Here is a 26,566-nt window from a genome sequence, read left to right on the forward strand (position 1 = left end):
CTTCAGGTTTACTGTATCCCTGTGACCTTCTTATTGACGATGAAACACAGAAATTACATCGGAATTAAATATAAAACGCACAATGCCGAGTTAAGTACAAGAAGACTTACTCTTCTTCCTGACAATGTTTTGAACCACTTCTGTGACACTAGTTTTAGATTCCGATGCTTCACTTCAGGGTTACTGTATCCCTCTAACCTTCTTACTGACGATGAAACACAGAAATTACATCGGAATTAAATACAAAAGGCACAATGCCGACTTAAGTACAAGTAGACTGACTCTTCTTACTGTCTATGTTTTGAACCAATCTTGTGAAACTAGTTATAGATTCCGATGCTTCACTTCAGGTTTACAGTATCCCTTGGACCTTCTTATTGACGATGAAACACAGAAATTTCATCGGAATTAAATACAAAAGGCACAATGCCGACTTAAGTACAAGAAAACAGACTCTTCCTACTGTCTATGTTTGAACCATTCCATTGACACTAGTTATAGATTCCGATGCTTCACTTCAGGTTTACTGTATCCCTCTGACCTTCTTATTGACGGTGAAGCACAGAAATTGCATCGGAATTAAATACAAAAGGCACAATGCCGTCTTAAGTACAAGCAGACTGACTCTTCTTACTGACTATGTTTTGAACCATTCCTGTGACACTAGTTATAGATTCCGTTGCTTCACTCCAGGTTTACTGTATCCCTTGGACCTTCTTATTGACGATGAAACACAGAAATTGCATCGCAATTAAATACAAAATGCACAATTCCGACTTAAATACAAGAAAACTGACTCTTCTTACTGCCTGTGTTTTGAACCATTCCTGTGACACTAGTAATAGATTCTGATGCTTCACTTCAGTTTTACTGTATGCCTCTGACCTTCTTATTGACGATGAAACACAGAAATGGCATCGGAATAAAATACAAAAGGCACAATGCCGACTTAAGAGCAAGAGGATAGACTCTTCTTACTGTCTATGTTTTGAACCATTCCTGTGACACTAGTTATAGATTTCGATGCTTCACACCAGGTTTACTGTATCCCTTGAAGCTTATTATTGACGATGAAACACCGAAATTGCATCGGAATTAAATAAAAAATGGAATAATGCCGACTTAGGTACAAGAAGACTGACTCTTGTTACTGACTATGTTTTGAACCATTCCTGTGACACTAGCTATAGATTCCGATGCTTCACTTCAGGTCTACTGTATCCCTTGGACCTTCTCATTGACGATGAGTCACTGAAAATGCATCGGAATTAAATAGAAAAGGCACAATGCCGATTTAAGGACAAGAAGACTGACTCTTCTTATTGACTATACTTTGAACCATTCCTGTGACACTAGTTATAGATTCCGATGCTTCACTTCATGTTTACTGTATCCCTTTGACCTTCGTATTGACGATGAAACACAGAAATTGCATCGAAATTAAATAGAAAAGGCACAATGCCGACTTAAGTACAAGAAGACTGACTCTTCTTACTGTCTATGTTTTGAACCATTCCTGTGACACTAGTTATAGATTCCGATGCTTCACTCCAGGTTTACTGTATCCCTTGGACCTTCTTATTGACGATGAAACACAGAAATTGCATCGGAATTAAATTCAATAGGCACAATGATGACTTAAGGACAAGAAAACTGACTCTTCATAATGCCTATGGTTTGAACCATTCCTGTGACACTAGTTATAGATTCCGATGCATCACTCCAGGTTTACCGTATCCTTTGGACTTTCTTATTGACGATGAAACACAGAAATTGCATCGGAATTAAATACAAAAGGCACAATGCCGACTTAAGCATAAGAAAACTGACTCTTCTTACTGCCTATGGTTTGAACCATTCCTGTGACACTAGTTATAGATTCCGATGCTTCACTTCAGGTTTCCTGTATCCCTCTGACCTTCTTATTGACGATGAAACACAGAAATTGCATCGGAATAAAATACAAAAGGCACAATGCCGACTTAAGTGCAAGAAGACTGACTCTACTTGCTGACTATGTTTTGAACCATTCCTGTGACACTAGTTATAGATTTCGATCTTTCACACCAGGTTTACTGTATCCCTTGGACCTTCTTATTGACGATGAAACACCGAAATTGGATCGGAATTCAATAGAAAAGGAACAATGCCGACATAGGTACAAGAAGTCTGACTCTTGTTACTGAGTATGTTTTGAAACATTCCTGTGACACTAGTTATAGATTCCGATGTTTGACGTCAGGTTTACTGTATCCCTTGGACATTCGTATTGACGATGAGACACAGAAATTGCATCGGAATTAAATTCAAAAGGCACAATGCCGACTTAAGGACAAGAAAACTGACTCTTCATACTGCCTATGGTTTGAACCATTCCTGTGACACTAGTTATAGATTCCGATGCATCACTCCAGGATTACCGTATCCTTTGGACTTTCTTATTGACGATGAAACACAGAAATTGCATCGGAATTAAATACAAAAGGCACAATGCCGTCTTAAGTACAAGAAGACTGACTCTTCTTACTGTCTATGTTTGAACCATTCCATTGACACTAGTTATAGATTCCGATGCTTCACTTCAGGTTTACTGTATCCCTTGGACATTCGTATTGACGATGAGACACAGAAATTGCATCGGAATTAAATACATAAGGCACAATGCCGACTTAAGTACATGAAGACTGACTCTTCTTACTGACTATGTTTTGAACCATTCCTGTGACTCTAGTTATAGATTCCGATGTTTCACTTCAGGTTTACTGTATCCCTTGGACCTTCTTATTGACGATGAAACACAGAAATTGCATCGGAATTAAATACAAAAGGGACAATGCCGACTTAAGGACAAGAGGACTGACTCTTCTTACTGACTATGCTTTGAACCATTCCTTTGACACTAGTTATAGATTCCGATGCTTCACTTCAGGTTTACTGTATCCCTCTGATCTTCTTATTGACCATGAAACACAGAAATTGCATCGGAATTAAATAGAAAAGGCACAATGCCGACTTGAGTACAGGAAGAATGACTCTTCTTACTGTCTATGTTTTGAACCATTCCTGTGACACTAGTTATAGATTCCGATGCTTGACGTCAGGTTTACTGTATCCCTTGGACCTTCTTATTGACGATCATACAGAGAAATTGCATCGGAATTTAATTCAAGAGGCACAATGCCGACTCTAGTACAAGAAGACTGTCTCTTCTTACTATCTATGATTTGAACCATTCCTGTGACACTAGTTATAGATTCCGATGCTTCACTTCAGGTTTACTGTATCCCTGTGACCTTCTTATTGACGATGAAACACAGAAATTGCATCGGAATTAAATATAAAACGCACAATGCCGAGTTAAGTACAAGAAGACTTACTCTTCTTCCTGACTATGTTTTGAACCATTTCTGTGACACTAGTTATAGATTCCGATGCTTCACTTCAGGTTTACTGTATCCCTTGGACATTCTTATTGACGATGAAACACAGAAATTGCATCGGAATTAAATACAAAGTGCACAATGCCGTCTTAAGTACAAGAAGACTGACTCTTCTTACCGTCTATGTTTGAACCATTCCATTGACACTAGTTATAGATTCCGATGCTTCACTCCAGGTTTACTGTATCCCTTGGACCTTCTTATTGACGATGAAACACAGAATTTGCATCGGAATTAAATTCAAAAGGCACAATGCCGACTTAAGGACAAGAAAACTGACTCTTCTTACTGCCTATGGTTTGAAGCATTCCTGTGACACTAGTTATAGATTCCGATGCATCACTCCAGGTTTACCGTATCCCTTGGACTTTCTTATTGACGATGAAACACAGAAATTGCATCGGAATTAAATACAAAAGGTACAATGCCGACTTAAGGACAAGAAAACTGACTCTTCTTACTGCCTATGATTTGAACCATTCCTGTGACACTAGTTATAGATTCCGATGCTTCACTTCAGGTTTCCTGTATCCCTCTGACCTTCTTATTGACGATGAAACACAGAAGTTGCATCGGAATTAAATACAAAAGGCACAATGCCGACTTAAGTGCAAGAAGACTGACTCTACTTACTGACTATGTTTTGAACCATTCCTGCGACACTAGTTATAGATTTCGATCTTTCACACCAGGTTTACTGTATCCCTTGGACCTTCTTATTGACGATGAAACACCGAAATTGGATCGGAATTAAATAGAAAAGGCACAATGCCGTCTTAGGTACAAGAAGACTGACTCTTGTTACTGAGTATGTTTTGAAACATTCCTGTGACACTAGTTATAGATTCCGATGCTTCACTTCAGGTTTACTGTATCCCTTGGACATTCGTATTGACGATGAGACACAGAAATTGCATCGGAATTAAATACATAAGGCACAATGCCGACTTAAGTACATGAAGACTGACTCTTCTTACTGACTATGTTTTGAACCATTCCTGTGACTCTAGTTATAGATTCCGATGCTTCACTTCAGGTTTACTGTATCCCTTGGACCTTCTTATTGACGATGAAACACAGAAATTGCATCGGAATTAAATACAAAAGGCACAATGCCGACGTAAGGACAAGAGGACTGACTCTTCTTACTGACTATGTTTTGAACCATTCCTTTGACACTAGTTATAGATTCCGATGCTTCACTTCAGGTTTACTGTATCCCTCTGACCTTCTTATTGACCATGAAACACAGAATTAGCATCGGAATTAAATAGAAAAGGCACAATGCCGACTTGAGTACAGGAAGAATGACTCTTCTTACTGTCTATGTTTTGAACCATTCCTGTAACACTAGTTATAGATTCCGATGCTTGACGTCAGGTTTACTGTAGCCCTTGGACCTTCTTATTGACGATCATACAGAGAAATTGCATCGGAATTTAATTCAAAAGGCACAATGCCGACTCTAGTACAAGAAGACTGACTCTTCCTACTATCTATGATTTGCACCATTCCTGTGGCAATAGTTATAGATTCCGATGCTTCACTTCAGGTTTACTGTATCCCTGTGACCTTCTTATTGACGATGAAACACAGAAATTACATCGGAATTAAATATAAAACGCACAATGCCGAGTTAAGTACAAGAAGACTTACTCTTCTTCCTGACAATGTTTTGAACCACTTCTGTGACACTAGTTTTAGATTCCGATGCTTCACTTCAGGGTTACTGTATCCCTCTAACCTTCTTACTGACGCTGAAACACAGAAATTACATCGGAATTAAATACAAAAGGCAGAATGCCGACTTAAGTACAAGAAGACTGACTCTTCATACTGTCTATGTTTGAACCATTCCTGTGAAACTAGTTATAGATTCCGATGCTTCACTTCAGGTTTACTGTATCCATTGGACCTTCTTATTGACGATGAAACACAGAAATTTCATCGGAATTAAATACAAAAGGCACAATGCCGACTTAAGTATAAGAAGACTGACTCTTCCTACTGTCTATGTTTGAACCGTTCCATTGACACTAGTTATAGATTCCTATGCTTCACTTCAGGTTTACTGTATCCCCCTGACCTTCTTATATACGATGAAACACAGAAATTGCATCGGAATTAAATACAAAAGGCACAATGCCGTCTTAAGTACAAGAAGACTGACTCTTCTTACTGACTATGTTTTGAACCATTCCTGTGACACTAGTTATAGATTCCGATGCTTCACTTCAGGTTTGCTGTATCCCTTGGACCTTCATATTGACGATGAAACACAGAAATTGCATCGGAATTAAATACAAAATTCACAATGCCGACATGAGTACAAGAAGGCTGATTCTTCTTACCGTTTACGATTTGAACCATTCCTGTGACACTAGTTATAGATTCCGATGCTTCACTCCAGGTTTACTGTATCCCTTGGACCTTCTTATTGACGATGAAACACAGAAATTGCATGGCAATTAAATACAAAAGGCACAATTCCGACTTAAGTACAAGAAAACTGACTCTTCTTACTGCCTGTGTTTTGAACCATTCCTGTGACACTAGTAATAGATTCTGATGCTTCACTTCAGGTTTACTGTATCCCTCTGACCTTCTTATTGACGATGAAACACAGAAATGGCATCGGAATAAAATACAAAAGGCACAATGCCGACTTAAGAGCAAGAAGATAGACTCTTCTTACTGTCTATGTTTTGAACCATTCCTGTGACACTAGTTATAGATTTAGATGCTTCACACCAGGTTTACTGTATCCCTTGCACCTTCTTATTGACGATGAAACACCGAAATTGCATCGGAATTAAATAAAAAATGGAATAATGCCGACTTAGGTACAAGAAGACTGACTCTTGTTACTGACTATGTTTTGAACCATTCCTGTGACGCTAGTTATAGATTCCGTTGCTTAACTTCAGGTTAAATGTTTCCCTTGGACCTTCTTGTTGACGATGAAACTCAGTAATTGCATCGGAATTAAATACAAATGGCACAATGCCGATTTAAGGACAAGAAGACTGACTCTTCTTATTGACTATACTTTGAACCATTCCTGTGACACTAGTTATAGATTCCGATGCTTCACTTCATGTTTACTGTATCCCTCCGACCTTCTTATTGACGATGAAACACAGAAATTGCATCGGAATTAAATAGAAAAGGCACAATGCCGACTTAAGTACAAGAAGACTGACTCTTCTTTCTGTCTATGTTTTGAACCATTCCTGTGACACTAGTTATAGATTCCGATGCTTCACTCAAGGTTTACTGTATCCTTTGGACCTTCTTATTGACGATGAAACACAGAAATTGCATCGGAATTAAATACAAAAGGCACAATGCCAACTTAAGTACAAGAAGACTGACTCTTCTTACTGTCTATGTTTTGAACCATTCCTGTGACACTAGTTATAGATTCCGATGCTTCACTTCAGGTTTACTGTATCCCTTGGACATTCTTATTGACGATGAAACACAGAAATTGCATCGGAATTAAATACAAAAGGCACAATGCCGTCTTAAGTACAAGAAGACTGACTCTTCTTACTGTCTATGTTTGAACCATTCCATTGACACTAGTTATAGATTCCGATGCTTCACTTCAGGTTTACTGTATCCCTTTGACCTACTTATTGACGATGAAACACAGAATTTGCATCGGAATTAAATGCAAAAGGCACAATGCCGACTTAAGAACAAGGAAACTGACTCTTCTTACTGCCTATGTTTGAACCATTCCTGTGACACTAGTTATAGATTCCGATGCTTCACTTCAGGTTTACTGTATCCCTCTGACCTTCTTATTGACGATGAAACACAGAAATTGCATCGGAATTAAATTCAAAAGGCACGATGCCTTCTTAAGTGCAAGAAGACTGACTCTTCTTACTGTCAATGTTTTGAACCATTCCTGTGACACTAGTTATAGTTTTCGATGCTTCACACCAGGTTTACTGTATCCCTTCTACATTCTTATTGACGATGAAACAACGAAATTGCATCGGAATTAAATAGAAAAGGCACAATGCAGACATGGGTACAAGAAGACTGACTCTTGTTACTGACTATGTTTTGAACCATTCCTGTGACACTAGTTATGGATTCCGATGCTTGACGTCAGGTTTACTGTATCCCTTGGACCTTCTTATTGACGATCATACAGAGAAATTGCACCGGAATTTAATTCAAAAGGCACAATGCCGACTCTAGTACAAGAAGACTGTCTCTTCTTACTATCTATGATTTGAACCATTCCTGTGACACTAGTTATAGATTCCGATGCTTCACTTCAGGTTTACTGTATCCCTGTGACCTTCTTATTGACGATGAAACACAGAAATGGCATCGGAATAAAATACAAAAGGCACAATGCCGACTTAAGGGCAAGAAGATAGACTCTTCTTACTGTCTATGTTTTGAACTATTCCTGTGACACTAGTTATAGATTGCGATGCTTCACTTCAGGTTTACTGTATCCCTTGGACATTCGTATTGACGATGAGACACAGAAATTGCATCGGAATTAAATACATAAGGCACAATGCCGACTTACGTACATGAAGACTGACTCTTCGTACTGACTATGTTTTGAACCATTCCTGTGACTCTAATTATAGATTCCGATGCTTCACTTCAGGTTTACTGTATCCCTTGGACCTTCTTATTGGCGATGAAACACAGAAATTGCATCGGAATTAAATACAAAAGGCACAATGCCGACTTAAGGACAAGAGGACTGACTCTTCTTACTGACTATGTTTTGAACCATTGCTTTGACACTAGTTATAGATTCCGATGCTTCACTTCAGGTTTACTGTATCCCTCTGACTTTCTTATTGACCATGAAACACAGAAATTGCATCGGAATTAAATAGAAAAGGCACAATGCCGACTTGAGTACAGGAAGAATGACTCTTCTTACTGTCTATGTTTTGAACCATTCCTGTGACACTAGTTATAGATTCCGATGCTTGACGTCAGGTTTACTGTATCCCTTGGACCTTCTTATTGACGATCATACACAGAAATTGCATCGGAATTTAATTCAAAAGCCACAATGCCGACTCTAGTACAAGAAGACTGACTCTTCTTACTATCTATGATTTGAACCATTCCTGTGACTCTAGTTATAGATTCCGATGCTTCACTTCAGGTTTACTGTATCCCTGTGACCTTCTTATTGACGATGAAACACAGAAATTGCATCGGAATTAAATATAAAACGCACAATGCTGTGTTAAGTACAAGAAGACTTACTCTTCTTCCTGACTATGTTTTGAACCACTTCTGTGACACTAGTTATAGATTCCGATGCTTCACTTCAGGGTTACTGTATCCCTCCAACCTTCTTATTGACGATGAAACACAGAAATTACATCGGAATTAAATACAAAAGGCAGAATGCCGACTTAAGTACAAGAAGACTGACTCTTCTGACTGTCTATGTTTTTAACCATTCCTGTGAAACTAGTTATAGATTCCGATGCTTCACTTCAGGTTTACTGTATCCACTGGACCTTCTTATTGACGATGAAACACAGAAATTTCATCGGAATTAAATACAAAAGGCACAATGCCGACTTAAGTATAAGAAGACTGACTCTTCCTACTGTCTATGTTTGAACCATTCCATTGACACTAGTTATAGATTCCGATGCTTCACTTCAGGTTTACTGTATCCCTCTGACCTTCTTATTGACGATGAAACACAGAAATTGCATCGGAATTAAATACAAAGGGCACAATGCCGTCTTAAGTACAAGAAGACTGACTCTTCTTACTGACTATGTTTTGAACCATTCCTGTGACACTAGTTATAGATTCCGATGCTCCACTTCAGGTTTACTGTATCCCTTAGACTTTCATATTGACGATGAAACACAGAAATTGCATCGGAATTAAATACAAAAGGCACAATGCAGACTTGAGTACAAGAAGGCTGACTCTTCTTACCATTTATGATTTGAACCATTCCTGTGACACTAGTTATAGATTCCGATGCTTCACTCCAGGTTTACTGTATCCCTTGGACCTTCTTATTGACGATGAAACACAGAAATTGAATCGCAATTAAATACAAAGGGCACAATTCCGACTTAAGTACAAGAAAACTGACTCTTCTTACTGCCTGTGTTTTGAACCATTCCTGTGACACTAGTAATAGATTCTGATTCTATCGACGGGTTTACTGTATCCCTCTGACCTTCTTATTGACGATGAAACACAACAATGGCATCGGAATAAAATACAAAATTCACAATGCCGACTTAAGAGCAAGAAGATAGACTCTTCTTACTGTCTATGTTTTGAACCATTCCTGTGACACTAGTTATAGATTTCGATGCTTCACACCAGGTTTACTGTATCCCTTGGACCTTCTTATTGACGATGAAACACCGAAATTGCATCGGAATTAAATAAAAAATGGAATAATGCCGACTTAGGTAGAAGAAGACTGACTCTTGTTACTGACTATGTTTTGAACCATTCCTGTGACACTAGTTATAGATTCCGATGCTTCACTTCAGGTCTACTGTATCCCTTGGACCTTCTCATTGACGATGAGACACTGAAAATGCATCGGAATTAAATACAAAAGGCACAATGCCGACTTAAGTACATGAAGACTTACTCTTCTTACTGACTATACTTTGAACCATTCCTGAGACACTAGTTATAGATTCCGATGCTTCACTTCATGTTTACTGTATCCCTCTGACCTCTTATTGACGGTGAAACACAGAAATTGCATCGGAATTAAATAGAAAAGGCACAATGCCGACTTAAGTACAAGAAGACTGACTCTTCTTACTGTCTATGTTTTGAACCGTTCCTGTGACACTCGTTATAGCTTCCGATGCTTCACTCAAGGTTTACTGTATCCTTTGGACCTTCTTATTGACGATGAAACACAGAAATTGCATCGGAATTAAAAAAAAAAAAGGCACAATGCCGACATAAGTACAAGAAGACTGACTCTTCTTACTGTCTATGTTTTGAACTATTCCTGTGACACTAGTTATAGATTCCGATGCTTCACTTCAGGTTTACTGTATCCCTTGGACATTCTTATTGATGATGAAACACAGAAATTACATCGGAATTAAATACAAAAGGCACAATGCCGTCTTAAGTACAAGAAGACTGACTCTTCTTACTGTCTATGTTTGAACCATTCCATTGACACTAGATATAGATTCCGATGCTTCACTTCAGGTTTACTGTATCCCTTGGACCTTCTTATTGACGATGAAACACAGAATTTGCATCGGAATTAAATACAAAAGGCACAATGCCGACTTAAGAACAAGGAAAATGACTCTTCATACTGCCTATGTTTGAACCATTCCTGTGACACTAGTTACAGATTACGATTCTTCACTTCAGGTTAACTGTATCCCTCTGACCTTCTTATTGACGATGAAACACAGAAATTGCATCGGAATTAAATACAAAAGGCACGATGCCTTCTTAAGTGCAAGAAGACTGACTCTTCTTACTGTCTATGTTTTGAACCATTCCTGTGACACTAGTTATAGATTTCGATGCTTCACACCAGGTTTACTGTATCCCTTCGACATTCTTATTGACGATGAAACAACGAAATTGCATCGGAATTAAATAGAAAAGGCACAATGCAGACATAGGTACAAGAAGACTGACTCTTGTTACTGACTATGTTTTGTACCATTCCTGTGACACTAGTTATAGATTCCGTTGCTTCACTTCAGGTTTACTGTATCGCTTGGAACTTCTTATTGACGATGAGACACAGAAATTGCATCGTATTTAAATACAAAAGGCACAACGCCGATTTAAGTACATGAAGACTGACTCTTCTTACTGACTATGATTTGAACAATTCCTGTGTCACTAGTTATAGATTCCGATGCTTCACTTCAGGTTTACTGTATACCTTGGACCTTCCTATTGATGATGAAACACAGAAATTGCACCGGAATTAAATACAAAAGGCACAATGCCGACTTAAGGACAAGAAGACTGACTCTTCTTACTGACTTTGTTTTGAACCATTCCTGTGACACTAGTTATGGATTCCGATCCTCACTTCATGTTTACTGTATCCCTCTGACCTTCATATTGACGATGAAACACAGAAATTGCATCGGAATTAAAAACAAAAGGCACAATGCCGACTTAAGTACAAGAAGGCTGACTCTTCTTACCGTTTATGATTTGAACCATTTCTGTGACACTAGTTATAGATTCCGATGCTTCACTCCAGGTTTACTGTATCCCTTGGACCTTCTTATTGACGATGAAACACAGAAATTGCATCGCAATTAAATACAAAAGGCACAATTCCGACTTAAGTACAAGAAAACTGACTCTTCTTACTGCCTGTGTTTTGAACCATTCCTGTGACACTAGTAATAGATTCTGATGCTTCACTTCAGGTTTACTGTATCCCTCTGACCTTCTTATTGACGATGAAACACAGAAATGGCATCGGAATAAAATACAAAAGGCACAATGCCGACTTAAGAGCAAGAAGATAGACTCTTCTTACTGTCTATGATTTGAACCATTCCTGTGACACTAGTTATAGATTTCGATGCTTCACACCAGGTTTGCTGTATCCCTTGGACCTTCGTATTGACGATGAAACACCGTAATTGCATCGGAATTAAATAAAAAATGGAATAATGCCGACTTAGGTACAAGAAGACTGACTCTTGTTACTGACTATGTTTTGAACCATTCCTGTGACACTAGTTATAGATTCCGATGCTTCACTTCAGGTCTACTGTATCCCTTGGACCTTCTCATTGACGATGAGACACTGAAAATGCATCGGAATTAAATAGAAAAGGCACAATGCCGACTTAAGTACATGAAGACTGACTCTTCTTACTGACTATATTTTGAACCATTCCTGTGACGCTAGTTATAGATTCCGATGCTTAACTTCAGGTTAACTGTATCCCTTGGACCTTCCTATAGACGATGAAACTCAGTAATTGCATCGGAATTAAATACAAATGGCACAATGCTGATTTATGGACAAGAAGACTGAGTCTTCTTATTGACTATACTTTGAACCATTCCTGTGACACTAGTTATAGATTCCGATGCTTCACTTCAGGTTTACTGTATCCCTTGGACCTTCTTATTGACGATGAAACACAGAAATTGCATCGGATTTAAATATAAAATGCACAATGCCGACTTAAGTACAAGATGACTGACTCTTCCTACTGTCTATGTTTGAACCATTCCATTGACGCTAGTTATAGATTCCGATGCTTCACTTCAGGTTTACTGTATCCCTTGGACCTTCTTATTGACGATGAAACACAGAAATTGCATCGGAATTAAATACAAAAAGCACAATGTCCACTTAAGTACATGAAGACTGACTCTTCTTACTGACTATGTTTTGAACCATACCTGTGACACTAGTTATAGATTCCGATGCTTCACTTCAGGTTTACTGTATCCCTTGGACCTTCTTATTGACGATGAATCACAGAAATTGCATCGGAATTAAATACAAAATGCACAATGCCGACTTAAGTACAAGAAGGCTGACCCTTCTTACCGTCTATGTTTTGAACCATACCTGTGACACTAGTTATAGATTCCGATGCTTCACTTCAGGGTTACTGTATCCCTCTAACCTACTTATTGACGATGAAACACAGAAATTGCATCGGAAATAAATACAAAAGGCACAATGCCGACTTAAGTACAAGAAGACTGACTCTTCTTACTGTCTATGTTTTGAACCAATCCTGTGAAACTAGTTATAGATTCCGATGCTTCACTTCAGGTTTACTGTATCCCTTGGACCTTCTTATTGACGATGAAACACAGAAATTTCATCGGAATTAAATACAAAAGGCACAATGCCGACTTAAATACAAGAAGACTGACTCTTCCTACTGTCTATGTTTGAACCACTCCATTGACCCTAGTTATAGATTCCGATGCTTCTCTTCAGGTTTACTGTATCCCTCTGACCTTCTTATTGACGATGAAACACAGAAATTGCATCGGAATTAAATACAAAAGGCACAATGCCGTCTTAAGTACAAGAAGACTGACTCTTCTTACTGACTTTGTTTTGAACCATTCCTGTGACACTAGTTATGGATTCCGATCCTCACTTCATGTTTACTGTATCCCTCTGACCTTCATATTGACGATGAAACACAGAAATTGCATCGGAATTAAAAACAAAAGGCACAATGCCGACTTAAGTACAAGAAGGCTGACTCTTCTTACCGTTTATGATTTGAACCATTTCTGTGACACTAGTTATAGATTCCGATGCTTCACTCCAGGTTTACTGTATCCCTTGGACCTTCTTATTGACGATGAAACACAGAAATTGCATCGCAATTAAATACAAAAGGCACAATTCCGACTTAAGTACAAGAAAACTGACTCTTCTTACTGCCTGTGTTTTGAACCATTCCTGTGACACTAGTAATAGATTCTGATGCTTCACTTCAGGTTTACTGTATCCCTCTGACCTTCTTATTGACGATGAAACACAGAAATGGCATCGGAATAAAATACAAAAGGCACAATGCCGACTTAAGAGCAAGAAGATAGACTCTTCTTACTGTCTATGATTTGAACCATTCCTGTGACACTAGTTATAGATTTCGATGCTTCACACCAGGTTTGCTGTATCCCTTGGACCTTCGTATTGACGATGAAACACCGTAATTGCATCGGAATTAAATAAAAAATGGAATAATGCCGACTTAGGTACAAGAAGACTGACTCTTGTTACTGACTATGTTTTGAACCATTCCTGTGACACTAGTTATAGATTCCGATGCTTCACTCCAGGTTTACTGTATCCCTTGGACCTTCTTATTGACGATGAAACACGGAAATTGCATCGCAATTAAATACAAAAGGCACAATTCCGACTTAAGTACAAGAAAACTGACTCTTCTTACTGCCTGTGTTTTGAACCATTCCTGTGACACTAGTAATAGATTCTGATGCTTCACTTCAGGTTTACTGTATCCCTCTGACCTTCTTATTGACGATGAAACACAGAAATGGCATCGGAATAAAATACAAAAGGCACAATGCCGACTTAAGAGCAAGAAGATAGACTCTTCTTAGTGTCTATGTTTTGAACCTTTCCTGTGACACTAGTTATAGATTTCGATGCTTCACACCAGGTTTACTGTATCCCTTGGACCTTCTTATTGACGATGAAACACCGAAATTGCATCGGAATTAAATAAAAAATGGAATAATGCCGACTTAGGTAGAAGAAGACTGACTCTTGTTACTGACTATGTTTTGAACCTTTCCTGTGACACTAGTTATAGATTCCGATGCTTCACTTCAGGTCTATTGTATCCCTTGGACCTTCTCATTGACGATGAGACCCTGAAAATGCATCGGAATTAAATAGAAAAGGCACAATGCCGACTTAAGTACATGAAGACTGACTCTTCTTACTGACTATATTTTGAACCATTCCTGTGACGCTAGTTATAGATTCCGATGCTTAAGTTCAGGTTAACTGTATCCCTTGGACCTTCTTATTGACGATGAAACTCAGTAATTGCATCGGAATTAAATACAAATGGCACAATGCCGATTTAAGGACAAGAAGACTGACTCTTCTTATTGACTATACTTTGAACCATTCCTGTGACACTAGTTATATTTTCCGATGCTTCACTTCATGTTTACTGTATCCCTCTGACCTTCGTATTGACGATGAAACACAGAAATTGCATCGGAATTAAATAGAATAGGCACAATGCCGACTTAAGTACAAGAAGACTGACTCTTCTTACTGTCTATGATTTGAACCATTCCTGTGACACTAGTTATAGATTCCGATGCTTCACTCAAGGTTTACTGCTGTATCCTTTGGACCTTCTTATTGACGATGAGACACAGAAATTGCATCGGAATTAAATACAAAAGGCACAATGCCGACTTAAGTACAAGAAGACTGACTTTTCTTACTGTCTATGTTTTCAACCATTCCTGTGACACTAGTTATAGATTCCGATGCTTCACTTCAGGTTTACTGTATCCCTTGGACAGTCTTATTGAGGATGAAACACAGAAATTGCATCGGAAAAAAATACAAAGTGCACAATGCCGTCTTAAGTACAAGAAGACTGACTCTTCTTACTGTCTAGGTTTGAACCACTCCATTGACACTAGTTATAGATTTCGATGCTTCACTCCAGGTTTACTGTATCCCTTGGACCTTCTTATTGACGATGAAACACAGAATTTGCATCGGAATTAAATTCAAAAGGCACAATGCCGACATAAGGACAAGAAAACTGACTCTTCATACTGCCTATGGTTTGAACCATTCCTGTGACACTAGTTATAGATTCCGATGCATCACTCCAGGTTTACCGTATCCATTGGACTTTCTTATTGACGATGAAACACAGAAATTGCATCGGAATTAAATACAAAAGGCACAATGCCGACTTAAGGACAAGAAAACTGACTCTTCTTACTGCCTATGGTTTGAACCATTCCTGTGACACTAGTTATAGATTCCGATGCTTCACTTCAGGTTTCCTGTATCCCTCTGACCTTCTTATTTACGATGAAACACAGAAATTGTATCGGAATTAAATACAAAACGCACAATGCCAACTTAAGTGCAAGAAGACTGACTCTACTTACTGACTATGCTTTGAACCATTCCTGTGACACTAGTTATAGATTTCGATCTTTCACACCAGGTTTACTGTATCCCTTGGACCTTCTTATTGACGATGAAACACCGAAATCGGATCGGAATTCAATAGAAAAGGCACAATGCCGACTTAGGTACAAGAAGACTGACTCTTGTTACTGAGTATGTTTTGAAACATTCCTGTGACACTAGTTATAGATTCCGATGCTTCACTTCAGGTTTACTGTATCCCTTGGACCTTCTTATTGACGATGAAACACAGAAATTGCATCGGAATTAAATACAAAAGGCACAATGCCGACTTAAGGACAAGAGGACTGACTCTTCTTACTGACTATGTTTTGAACCATTCCTTTGACACTAGTTATAGATTCCGTAGCTTCACTTCAGGTTTACTGTATCCCTCTGACCTTCTTTTTGTCCATGAAACACAGAAATTGCATTGGAATTAAATAGAAAAGGCACATTGCCGACTTGTGTACAGGAAGAATGACTCTTCTTACTGTCTATGTTTTGAACCATTCCTGTGACACTAGTTATAGATTCCGATGCTTGACGTCAGGTTTACTGTATCCCTTGGACCTTCTTATTGAAGATCATACAGAGAAATTGCATCGGAATTTAATTCAAAAGGCACAATGCCGACTCTAGTACAATAAGACTGTCTCTTCTTACTATCTATGATTTGAACCATTCCTGTGACACTAGTTATAGATTCCGATGCTTCTCTTCAGTTTTACTGTATCCCTGTGACCTTCTTATTGACGATGAAACACAGAAATTGCATCGGAATTAAATATAAAACGCACAATGCCGAGTTAAGTACAAGAAGACTTACTCTCCTTCCTGACTATGTTTTGAACCACTTCTGTGACACTAGTTATAGATTCCGATGCTTCACTTCAGGGTTACTGTATCCCTCTAACCTTCTTATTCACGATGAAACACAGAAATTACATCGGAATGAAATACAAAAGGCAGAATGCCGACTTAAGTACAAGAAGACTGACTCTTCTCACTGTCTATGTTTTGAACCATTCCTGTGAAACTAGTTATAGATTCCGATGCTTCACTTCATGTTTACTGTATCCCTTGGACCTTCTTATTGACGATGAAACACAGAATTTTAATCGGAATTAAATACAAAAGGCACAATGCCGACTTAAGTATAAGAAGACTGTCTCTTCCTACTGTCTATGTTTGAACCATTCCATTGACACTAGTTATAGATTCCGATGCTTCACTTCAGGTTTACTGTATCCCTCTGACCTTCTAATTGACGATGAAACACAGATATTGCATCGGAATTAAATACAAAAGGCACAATGCCGTCTTAAGTACAAGAAGACTGACTCTTCTTACTGACTATGTTTTGAACCATTCCTGTGACACTAGTTATAGATTCCGATGCTTCACTTCAGGTTTACTGTATCCCTTGGACCTTCATATTGACGATGAAACACAGAAATTGCATCGGAATTAAATACAAAAGGCACAATGCCGACTTGAGTACAAGAAGGCTGACTCTTCTTACCGTTTATGATTTGAACCATTCCTGTGACACTAGTTATAGATTCCGATGCTTCACTCCAGGTTTACTGTATCCCTTGGACCTTCTTATTGACGATGAAACACAGAAATTGCATCGCAATTAAATACAAAAGGCACAATTCCGACTTAAGTACAAGAAAACTGACTCTTCTTACTGCCTGTGTTTTGAACCATTCCTGTGACACTAGTAATAGATTCTGATGCTTCACTTCAGGTTTACTGTATCCCTCTGACTTTCTTATTGACGATAAAACACAGAAATGGCATCGGAATAAAATACAAAAGGCACAATGCCGACTTAAGAGCAAGAAGATAGACTCTTCTTACTGTCTATGTTTTGAACCATTCCTGTGACACTAGTTATAGATTTCGATGCTTCACACCAGGTTTACTGTATCCCTTGGACCTTCTTATTGAAGATGAAACACCGAAATTGCATCGGAATTAAGTAAAAAATGGAATAATGCCGACTTAGGTAGAAGAAGACTGACTCTTGTTACTGACTATGTTTTGAACCATTCCTGTGACACTAGTTATAGATTCCGATGCTTCACTTCAGGTCTACTGTATCCCTTGGACCTTCTCATTGACGATGAGACACTGAAAATGCATCGGAATTAAATAGAAAAGGCACAATGCCGACTTAAGTACATGAAGACTGACTCTTCTTACTGACTATATTTTGAACCATTCCTGTGACGCTAGTTATAGATTCCGATGCTTAACTTCAGGTTAACTGTTTCCCTTTTACCTTCTTATTGACGATGAAACTCAGTAATTGCATCGGAATGAAATACAAATGGCACAATGCCGATTTAAGGACAAGAAGACTGACTCTTCTTATTGACTATACTTTGAACCTTTGCTGTGACACTAGTTATAGATTCCGATGCTTCACTTCATGTTTACTGTATCCCTCTGACCTTCTTATTGACGATGAAACACAGAAATTGCATCGGAATTAAATAGAAAAGACACAATGCCGACTTAAGTACAAGAAGACTGACTCTTCTTACTGTCTATGTTTTGAACCATTCCTGTGACACTAGTTATAGATTCCGATGCTTCACTTCAGGTTTACTGTATCCCTTGGACATTCTTATTGACGATGAAACACAGACATTGCATCGGAATTAAATACAAAAGGCACAATGCCGACTTAAGTACAAGAAGACTGACTCTTCTTACTGTCTATGTTTTGAACCATTCCTGTGACACTAGTTATAGATTCCGATGCTTCACTTCAGGTTTACTGTATCCCTTGGACATTCTTATTGACGATGAATCACAGAAATTGCATCGGAATTAAATACAAAAGGCACAATGCCGTCTTAAGTACAAGAAGACTGACTCTTCTTACTGTCTATGTTTGAACCATTCCATTGACACGAGTTTTAGATTCCGATGCTTCACTTCAGGTTTACTGTATCCCTTGGACCTTCTTATTGACGATGAAACACAGAATTTGCATCGGAATTAAATACAAAAGGCACAATGCCGACTTAAGAACAAGGAAACTGACTCTTCTTACTGCCTATGTTTGAACCATTCCTGTGACACTAGTTATAGATTCCGATGCTTCACTTCAGGTTTACTGTATCCCTCTGACCTTCTTAATGACGATGAAACACAGAAATTGCATCGGAATTAAATACAAAAGTCACGATGCCTTCTTAAGTGCAAGAAGACTGAATCTTCTTACTGTCTATGTTTTGAACCATTCCTGTGACACTAGTTATAGATTTCGATGCTTCACACCAGGTTTACTGTATCCCTTCGACATTCTTATTGACGATGAAACAGCGAAATTGCATCGGAATTAAATAGAAAAGGCACAATGCAGACATAGGTACAAGAAGACTGACTCTTGTTACTGACTATGTTTTGAACCATTCCTGTGACACTAGTTATAGATTCCGATGCTTCACTTCATGTTTACTGTATCGCTTGGACCTTCGTATTGCTGATGAATCACTGAAATTGCATCGGAAGTAAATACAAAAGGCACAATGCCGACTTAAGGACAAGAAGACTGACTCTTGTTATTCACTATGTTATGAACCATTCCTGTGACACTAGTTATAGATTCCGATGCTTCACTTCAGGTTTACTCAATGCCTTGGACCTTCTTATTGACGATGACACACAGATATTGCATCGGAATTAAATACAAAAGGCACAATGCCGACTTCAGTACAAGAAGACTGACTATTCGTACTGTCTATGATTTGAACCATTCCTGTGACATTAGTTATAGATTCCGATGCTTCACTTCAGGTTTACTGTATCCCTTGGACATTCTTATTGACGATGAATCGCAGAAATTGCATCGGAATTAAATACAAAAGGCACAATGCCGTCTTAAGTACAAGATGACTGACTCTTCTTACTGTCTATGTATGAACCATTCCATTGACACGAGTTTTAGATTCCGATGCTTCACTTCAGGTTTACTGTATCCCTTGGACCTTCTTATTGACGATGAGACACAGAAATTGCATCGTATTTAAATACAAAAGGCACAATGCCGATTTAAGTACATGAAGACTGACTCTTCTTACTGACTATGATTTGAACCATTCCTGTGTCACTAGTTACAGATTCCGATGCTTCACTTCAGGTTTACTGTATCCCTTGGACCTTCCTATTGATGATGAAACACAGAAATTGCATCGGAACTAAACACAAAAGGCACAATGCCGACTTAAGGACAAGAAGACTGACTCTTCTTACTGACTATGTTTTGAACCATTGCTGTGACACTAGTTATGGATTCCGATCCTCAATTCATGTTTACTGTATCCCTCTGACCTTCTTATTGACGATGAAACACACAAATTGCATCGGAATTAAATAGAAAAGGCATAATGCCGACTTACGTACAAGAAGACTGACTCTTCTTACTGTCTATGTTTTGAACCATTCCTGTGACACTAGTTATAGAATCCGATGCTTCACTCCAGGTTTAGTGTATCCCTTGATCCTTCTTATTGACGATGAAACACAGAAATTGCATCGGAATTAAATAGAAAAGGCACAATGCCGACTTAAGTACAAGAAGACTGACTCTTCTCAGTGACTATGTTTTGAACCATTCCTGTGACACTAGTTATAGATTCCGATGCTTCACTTCAGGTTTACTGTATCCCTTGGACCTTCGTATTGCTGATGAATCACTGAAATTGCATCGGAAGTAAATACAAAAGGCACAATGCCGACTTAAGGACAAGAAGACTGACTCTTGTTACTCACTATGTTATGAACCATTCCTGTGACACTAGTTATAGATTCCGATGCTTCACTTCAGGTTTACTCAATTCCTTGGACCTTCTTATTGACGATGACACACAGATATTGCATTGGAATTAAATACAAATGGCACAATGGCGACTTAAGGACAAGATAACTGACTCTTCTTACTGACTATGTTTTGAACGATTCCTTTGACACTAGTTATAGATTCCGATGCTTCACTTCAGGTTTACTGTATCCCTCTGACCTTCTTATTGACCATAAAACACAGAAATTGCATCGGAATTAAATAGAAAAGGCACAATGCCGACTTAAGTACAAGAAGACTGACTCTTCTCAGTGACTATGTTTTGAACCATTCCTGTGACACTAGTTATAGATTCATATGCTTCACTTCAGGTTTACTGTATCCCTGTGACCTTCTTATTGACGATGAAACACAGAAATTGCATCGGAATTAAATATAAAATGCACAATGCCGAGTTAAGTACAAGAAGACTTACTCTTCTTCCTGACTATGTTTTGAACCATTTCTGTGACACTAGTTATAGATTCCGATGCTTCACTTCAGGTTTACTGTATCCCTTGGACCCACTTATTGACGATGAAACACAGAAATGTCATCGGAATTAAATACAAAAGGCACAATGCCGACTTAAGTACAAGAAGAATGACTCTTCCTACTGTCTATGTTTGAATCATTCCTTTGACACTAGTTATAGATTCCGATGCTTCACTTCAGGTTTACTGTATCCCTCTGACCTTCTTATTGACGATGAAACACAGAAATTGCATCGGAATTGAATACAAAAGGCACAATGCCGTCTTAAGTGCAAGAAGAGTGACTCCTCTAACTGACTATGTTTTGTACCATTCCTGTGACACTAGTTACAGATTTCGATGCTTCACACCAGGTTTACTGTATCCCTTGGACCTTCTTATTGACGATGAAACACCGAAATTGCATCGGAATTAAATAAAAAATGGAATAATGCCGACATAGGTACAAGATGACTGACTCTTCTTACTGACTATGTTTTGAACCATTCCTGTGACACTAGTTATAGATTCCGATGCTTCACTTCAGGTTTACTGTATCCCTTGGACCTTCTTATTGACGATGAGACACTGAAAATGCATCGGAATTAAATACAAAAGGCACAATGCCCACTTAAGTACATGAAGACTGACTCTTCTTACTGACTATATTTTGAACCATGCCTGTGACGCTAGTTATAGATTCCGATGCTTAACTTCATGTTTACTGTATCCCTCTGACCTACTTATTGACGATGAAACACAGAAATTGCATCGGCATTAAATACAAAAGGTACAATGCAAATTAAAGTAAAAGAAGACTGACTCTTCTTACAGTCTATGTTTTGAAGTATTCCTGTGACACTAGTTATAGATTCCGATACTTCACTCCATGTTTACTGTATCCCTTGGACCTTCTTATTGACGATGAAACACAAAAATTGCAACGGAATTAAATACAAAAGAGACATTGCCGACTTAAGGACAAGAAGACTGACTCTTCTTACTGACTACGTTTTGAACCATTCCTGTGATACTACATATAAATTCCGATGCTTCACTTCAGGTTTACTGTATCCCTCTGACCTTCTTATTGACGATGAAACACAGAAATGGCATCGGAATAAAATACAAAAGGCACAATGCCGACTTAAGAGCAAGAAGATAGACTCTTCTTAGTGTCTATGTTTTGAACCTTTCCTGTGACACTAGTTATAGATTTCGATGCTTCACACCAGGTTTACTGTATCCCTTGGACCTTCTTATTGACGATGAAACACCGAAATTGCATCGGAATTAAATAAAAAATGGAATAATGCCGACTTAGGTACAAGAAGACTGACTCTTGTTACTGACTATGTTTTGAACCTTTCCTGTGACACTAGTTATAGATTCCGATGCTTCACTTCAGGTCTATTGTATCCCTTGGACCTTCTCATTGACGATGAGACCCTGAAAATGCATCGGAATTAAATAGAAAAGGCACAATGCCGACTTAAGTACATGAAGACTGACTCTTCTTACTGACTATATTTTGAACCATTCCTGTGACGCTAGTTATAGATTCCGATGCTTAAGTTCAGGTTAACTGTATCCCTTGGACCTTCTTATTGACGATGAAACTCAGTAATTGCATCGGAATTAAATACAAATGGCACAATGCCGATTTAAGGACAAGAAGACTGACTCTTCTTATTGACTATACTTTGAACCATTCCTGTGACACTAGTTATATTTTCCGATGCTTCACTTCATGTTTACTGTATCCCTCTGACCTTCGTATTGACGATGAAACACAGAAATTGCATCGGAATTAAATAGAATAGGCACAATGATGACTTAAGTACAAGAAGACTGACTCTTCTTACTGTCTATGATTTGAACCATTCCTGTGACACTAGTTATAGATTCCGATGCTTCACTCAAGGTTTACTGCTGTATCCTTTGGACCTTCTTATTGACGATGAGACACAGAAATTGCATCGGAATTAAATACAAAAGGCACAATGCCGACTTAAGTCCAAGAAGACTGACTTTTCTTACTGTCTATGTTTTCAACCATTCCTGTGACACTAGTTATAGATTCCGATGCTTCACTTCAGGTTTACTGTATCCCTTGGACAGACTTATTGAGGATGAAACACAGAAATTGCATCGGAAAAAAATACAAAGTGCACAATGCCGTCTTAAGTACAAGAAGACTGACTCTTCTTACTGTCTAGGTTTGAACCACTCCATTGACACTAGTTATAGATTTCGATGCTTCACTCCAGGTTTACTGTATCCCTTGGACCTTCTTATTGACGATGAAACACAGAATTTGCATCGGAATTAAATTCAAAAGGCACAATGCCGACATAAGGACAAGAAAACTGACTCTTCATACTGCCTATGGTTTGAACCATTCCTGTGACACTAGTTATAGATTCCGATGCATCACTCCAGGTTTACCGTATCCATTGGACTTTCTTATTGACGATGAAACACAGAAATTGCATCGGAATTAAATACAAAAGGCACAATGCCGACTTAAGGACAAGAAAACTGACTCTTCTTACTGCCTATGGTTTGAACCATTCCTGTGACACTAGTTATAGATTCCGATGCTTCACTTCAGGTTTCCTGTATCCCTCTGACCTTCTTATTTACGATGAAACACAGAAATTGTATCGGAATTAAATACAAAACGCACAATGCCAACTTAAGTGCAAGAAGACTGACTCTACTTACTGACTATGTTTTGAACCATTCCTGTGACACTAGTTATAGATTTCGATCTTTCACACCAGGTTTACTGTATCCCTTGGACCTTCTTATTGACGATGAAACACCGAAATCGGATCGGAATTCAATAGAAAAGGCACAATGCCGACTTAGGTACAAGAAGACTGACTCTTGTTACTGAGTATGTTTTGAAACATTCCTGTGACACTAGTTATAGATTCCGATGCTTCACTTCAGGTTTACTGTATCCCTTGGACCTTCTTATTGACGATGAAACACAGAAATTGCATCGGAATTAAATACAAAAGGCACAATGCCGACTTAAGGACAAGAGGACTGACTCTTCTTACTGACTATGTTTTGAACCATTCCTTTGACACTAGTTATAGATTCCGTAGCTTCACTTCAGGTTTACTGTATCCCTCTGACCTTCTTTTTGACCATGAAACACAGAAATTGCATTGGAATTAAATAGAAAAGGCACATTGCCGACTTGTGTACAGGAAGAATGACTCTTCTTACTGTCTATGTTTTGAACCATTCCTGTGACACTAGTTATAGATTCCGATGCTTGACGTCAGGTTTACTGTATCCCTTGGACCTTCTTATTGAAGATCATACAGAGAAATTGCATCGGAATTTAATTCAAAAGGCACAATGCCGACTCTAGTACAATAAGACTGTCTCTTCTTACTATCTATGATTTGAACCATTCCTGTGACACTAGTTATAGATTCCGATGCTTCTCTTCAGTTTTACTGTATCCCTGTGACCTTCTTATTGACGATGAAACACAGAAATTGCATCGGAATTAAATATAAAACGCACAATGCCGAGTTAAGTACAAGAAGACTTACTCTCCTTCCTGACTATGTTTTGAACCACTTCTGTGACACTAGTTATAGATTCCGATGCTTCACTTCAGGGTTACTGTATCCCTCTAACCTTCTTATTCACGATGAAACACAGAAATTACATCGGAATGAAATACAAAAGGCAGAATGCCGACTTAAGTACAAGAAGACTGACTCTTCTTACTGTCTATGTTTTGAACCATTCCTGTGAAACTAGTTATAGATTCCGATGCTTCACTTCAGGTTTACTGTATCCCTTGGACCTTCTTATTGACGATGAAACACAGAATTTTAATCGGAATTAAATACAAAAGGCACAATGCCGACTTAAGTATAAGAAGACTGTCTCTTCCTACTGTCTATGTTTGAACCATTCCATTGACACTAGTTATAGATTCCGATGCTTCACTTCAGGTTTACTGTATCCCTCTGACCTTCTAATTGACGATGAAACACAGATATTGCATCGGAATTAAATACAAAAGGCACAATGCCGTCTTAAGTACAAGAAGACTGACTCTTCTTACTGACTATGTTTTGAACCATTCCTGTGACACTAGTTATAGATTCCGATGCTTCACTTCAGGTTTACTGTATCCCTTGGACCTTCATATTGACGATGAAACACAGAAATTGCATCGGAATTAAATACAAAAGGCACAATGCCGACTTGAGTACAAGAAGGCTGACTCTTCTTACCGTTTATGATTTGAACCATTCCTGTGACACTAGTTATAGATTCCGATGCTTCACTCCAGGTTTACTGTATCCCTTGGACCTTCTTATTGACGATGAAACACAGAAATTGCATCGCAATTAAATACAAAAGGCACAATTCCGACTTAAGTACAAGAAAACTGACTCTTCTTACTGCCTGTGTTTTGAACCATTCCTGTGACACTAGTAATAGATTCTGATGCTTCACTTCAGGTTTACTGTATCCCTCTGACTTTCTTATTGACGATAAAACACAGAAATGGCATCGGAATAAAATACAAAAGGCACAATGCCGACTTAAGAGCAAGAAGATAGACTCTTCTTACTGTCTATGTTTTGAACCATTCCTGTGACACTAGTTATAGATTTCGATGCTTCACACCAGGTTTACTGTATCCCTTGGACCTTCTTATTGAAGATGAAACACCGAAATTGCATCGGAATTAAATAAAAAATGGAATAATGCCGACGTAGGTAGAAGAAGACTGACTCTTGTTACTGACTATGTTTTGAACCATTCCTGTGACACTAGTTATAGATTCCGATGCTTCACTTCAGGTCTACTGTATCCCTTGGACCTTCTCATTGACGATGAGACACTGAAAATGCATCGGAATTAAATAGAAAAGGCACAATGCCGACTTAAGTACATGAAGACTGACTCTTCTTACTGACTATATTTTGAACCATTCCTGTGACGCTAGTTATAGATTCCGATGCTTAACTTCAGGTTAACTGTTTCCCTTTTACCTTCTTATTGACGATGAAACTCAGTAATTGCATCGGAATGAAATACAAATGGCACAATG

The sequence above is a fragment of the Schistocerca americana genome, chromosome 4, assembly GCF_021461395.2.
Source record: "Schistocerca americana isolate TAMUIC-IGC-003095 chromosome 4, iqSchAmer2.1, whole genome shotgun sequence".
In the NCBI taxonomy this organism is placed as follows: domain Eukaryota; kingdom Metazoa; phylum Arthropoda; class Insecta; order Orthoptera; family Acrididae; genus Schistocerca; species Schistocerca americana.